This window comes from Penaeus japonicus, unplaced genomic scaffold (genome assembly GCF_977035675.1).
Source record: "Penaeus japonicus unplaced genomic scaffold, GWHDUDI00000001_assembly GWHDUDI00000040, whole genome shotgun sequence".
NCBI lineage: Eukaryota > Metazoa > Arthropoda > Malacostraca > Decapoda > Penaeidae > Penaeus > Penaeus japonicus.
Window position 1 is genome coordinate 9,329,744 of NW_028234442.1, and position 4,299 is coordinate 9,334,042.

Consider the following 4,299-nt stretch of genomic DNA (forward strand, 5'->3'; position numbering starts at 1 on the left):
GAGATGATTGATGATGTTCTTCACAGAGCGATTTTCCGGGCCTCAATATTCTCCACTCCAATTGCAAAACCTCCGAGGACAGCGAGGACGCGCCACACCCCTCCCTCCCTTGGCACCATCCCCCTCCTCTCACGCCCTGGCAGCCAGCCGAGCCCACCGACTCTCACAGCGAGGACCGCGTCATCCCCATCCCCCTCCCCTGGCACCCAGCCCCCTCCCCTCCGTGGTACCAGCCCCCTCCCCTCCCCTGGTACCAGCCCCCTCCCCTCACCCCTGGCACCTCACCCTCACCACTTGGTTGAACGCGCAGGCGCACCGGGGAATCCCCCGCTAGGCCGCGCGTGGACTGTGACGTCAGTGGTGACGTCACAACACCCACGGAAGGAAATATCAGTGCAGAAACAACCAGTGGAATCATTTCAAGCACTCAAAGAAGAAAACTTAATTTTGATTGGTAAAATGGAGACACTGAAGCGAGATATAGAAAAAGAGAAATATGAAAAAGGAAATGCCCTGCCACTGTCGAGATCGAACGAGGCTGAGGCAGTACTGCCATCAGTGATAAAGAATCCCGCGATGACACACGGTGTCATGATACCAATTCCTCCATTAATAGCGGTCAGTGTGAGGGAGCCCGTGCTGATACTGAGGGAGGACAGTGTCAGGAACTACGTGACACGGACCCTGATAAGGCTTCCGGTCCCGCGAATGTCCTCAACACATCAATTGAAGGGATTGAGCTACGAAGCAGAAAAAAGCTAAGAATTAATAGTTTAAATGGTTAAGTTTACTTTTAAATTAAGGTCTGTCCTTATGTGAGGAGAAGTATGGTTATACAGCAATGTGTATGTGTGCTTTCTGTAAAGTAAAATGCGTTACCATCAGAGGCTATTACAGAATGAAGTATAGACTATCAAATAAAAAACTCTTCATTTATGGATAAACGCACAATCAAATTCATATCATGGAATATGCGTAGCATTAAGCCTAGGCTTAATGACCTAGAGTTTTATATTCGTAAAAACAATGTCGATGTAATCTGCGTACAAGAACCGTTTGCAGCTGCTACTAACATGATAATAGCACCTAAACTCAAAGGGTATTGCTTATATGTAAATACAGCCATGACAGGTTTGTTGACTATGTAAAGCTCTCACTGACACATGAACTAGTAAAAAAAAAGTCCGGGAACACCGACGTGCAGTTCCATCATTTAAGAATTAAGACTGCCTCTGGGTTCTTCTCATTATATAGTGTGTATGCCAGGAGCTCAAAGTTTCTGACTAGTTCTCTACCCAATTTCCATAATCAAGGAACATTACGTATGGGAGATTTCAATGCTAGACACACACAATTTGGTGATCACCAGAGTAATAGCAAATGGGAGGATTTTAAACATTTCGTCAATAGAAGATCAATGACTGTATATGACACAGATAAACAGACTCATTTGGCAGGTGGTAGGTTAGATTATGTAATTGGAAAAAAATCTTGTACATGGTAATGTTTGTACTTCACTGGTTCGAGAGTTAGTCAGTGACCACTTTGCAATCCTAACAGAGTATACTGTTGACAACAGCATAGCTCACAAAGCACCCAGACCTAAAATTACAATCCCACCGGGACTGGAGCATCACTTCAAGGCACGTGTTTATGACTGGTATAGTACCTATGTCGTAACCACTGTCGAAAATTACTCTCAGGACCTGATAAAAGTTGTCACTGACTACTACAATACATGGGTCTGCTCAAGAAAACTCTCAAAGAAAAAATTTTCCCCAGTCCCTCACGCACCAAAGTGGATAAATGACCCCATCTTAAGTAGGGAGCATAAACGAGTTCAGGAACTTGCTAATTGCTATAGGGATAACATGACATCAGAAAATCTTTTACGATTCCTCAGAGCTAATAAAGAATTCAGAGAATTAAAGGCTCAAAATTCGCAGTAAACATTGGAGCAATTCCTGCAGAGTATTAACCACCAAACTTCTGCAGCTGAAGTATGGAGAAAAATCAGCAGGTTGTCAGGTAAAGTTCTCGCCACTCCGCAGTTCCACAGCCCATTACAACCTGCCAATTTGTTACTAGATCTGTGGGCCAGAACCTCTCAGCTGAACTCACTTCCGCAGAGAATAAGAGAAAAACTTAACACCGCGAAAATGACTAGGAGTTATAACAATGCCATAGCACGTTCTGCCACTGACCCCTCCGACTTTGCCGAAATAACTGAGTGGGAATTAAATAATGCACTTCGCAAGGGTAAGGCGACCGCCCCAGGCGAGGATGGCATCACTTATAGTGTGCTTCGGCTCATTGCTCAGGTACCAGGTAACCCACTCTTACATCTTTACAGACTAAGTTATCCAAGGAATACTCCCAAGCTCCTGGACTAAAAGCCTAATCATTCCCATTCCCAAACCGAACTCTGATAAACTACCGACCCGTCTCATTGACCTCATGTTTATGCAAGGTACTTGAGAGAGTTATTTTGAGCAGACTCATGTATCGCATACATGCCAAGTTAACTCCAAGACTGTATGGATTCCTCCCAGGACGTAGCACTCAGCACTGCTTTGCAGAGTACTTGACAAATTCTCAGCAAGGCATGCAAACTGTATTTCTCGATCTTAAATCTGCCTTTGATATTGCAAACAGAGACCTTATCCTTGAGAAACTGGCTAGCTTTGGTATTCAAGGTAAACTTTTAACGTGGATTCAAATGTATTTATCAAACCGATCAGCTCATGTTCTCTTCAGGGGAATCAAAAGTACATACTCTAAAATGTTTGAGCTTGGCACACCTCAGGGGGGCGTACTTAGCCCCATGCTATTTAATATTTTAATGCACAGACTATTAAGCAATATACCACTAGAGGGCAGTGATTCCATTATTTGTTATGCTGATGACATCTGCATTAAAACTTCATCCGAGGATAGAATGCAAAAAATTCTTAATGTACTGTCCACAAAAGCTACTGAATGCGGTTTGATAATCTCAGTTGAAAAAACCAAGGCACTCAATCCTCTTACAATCCCACTGCCAAACTTTCATATAGATGACATTGAGCTAGATCTTTGCCACAAATACAAGTATCTCGGGGTGACTATTAACGACACAGAACTCATTATGAACTTAAAGAAAAGACTGTGGGAGCGGCTGAAGCCACTCAAGACTCTTGTTGGCAGAGAACATGGAGTCAATGTTAACATTGCAAGACTCTTTTACTTATCATATATACGGTCAGTCGTAGATTACCATGCCTTACACCTTGTATCATTTAAGGAATCAGAGTTAACTTGTCTAGAAATTGTACAGAACGCAGCCATGAGGATCATTCTCGGTGCTCCTAAAACAACGAGGATTGTGAACATGAGAAAGGAACTCACTTGCCATCTATTTACGAAAGAATATCATACATTTATATTATTTTTGGTGTCAAAGCAATTAAAGAACCCTTCTATAATACAGAGTTCCAGATTCAACTTAAATATAAGATAGTGAATTCATCTTTGCATAGCAGTGCCGAGTCGCCCTCAAATTCATGGTTGCAAGTGACATACAAATCCATACACCAATTACATATGTCCTTGAGTAGGTTTCCATGTGGACGTTCTCTTCCACCATGGAAAATGTCGACATTGAACGTATTTTATACTGATGTCCTAAAAAAGACACAGTTCACCAGCTGTACTTAAGCAACACACCCTTGCAACATTAATGAGCATCTTGAAACTCTGAATATTGACTATGAATGTTACACTGATGGATCCCTACAGTTGGAAGTAGAGCAGGGATGTGCTTATGTTGTATATAAAAAACAATATTTTGCAGCACCAAGATTGTAGGAGGGTTCATGACTGGGCGAGCACTACGCAAACTGAGTTGGCAGGAATACTCATAGCCACAGACTTTCTGTTAACTCAAGGCTAAGGAGTAATTTTCTGCGACTCGCAGAGTGCTCTCAAGACTCTGAACAAAATGTATCCCTTGATAAAGGTGCTGGAAATATCGTAAATGATATAAGAAATAAATGTACATCGCGCCAAGGAACGGGGACATGCTATACATTTGTTGTGGATACCATCGCATGTTGGAATCGCTAAACATGATCATGCTGATCGCCTAGCGAGGGCATGATTTGATTGGGACACAGGCCGGATTGTGATAAGCAAATTGTGGATATAGACTTTGGCATACCTCTTGCTAGGATCTCACACATAATAAGAACCTCCAATAGGGAGGACTTGATGGAGACTAACAAACTCTCAAAGACCTGAAAGCTGTTATGTTAGCATAAA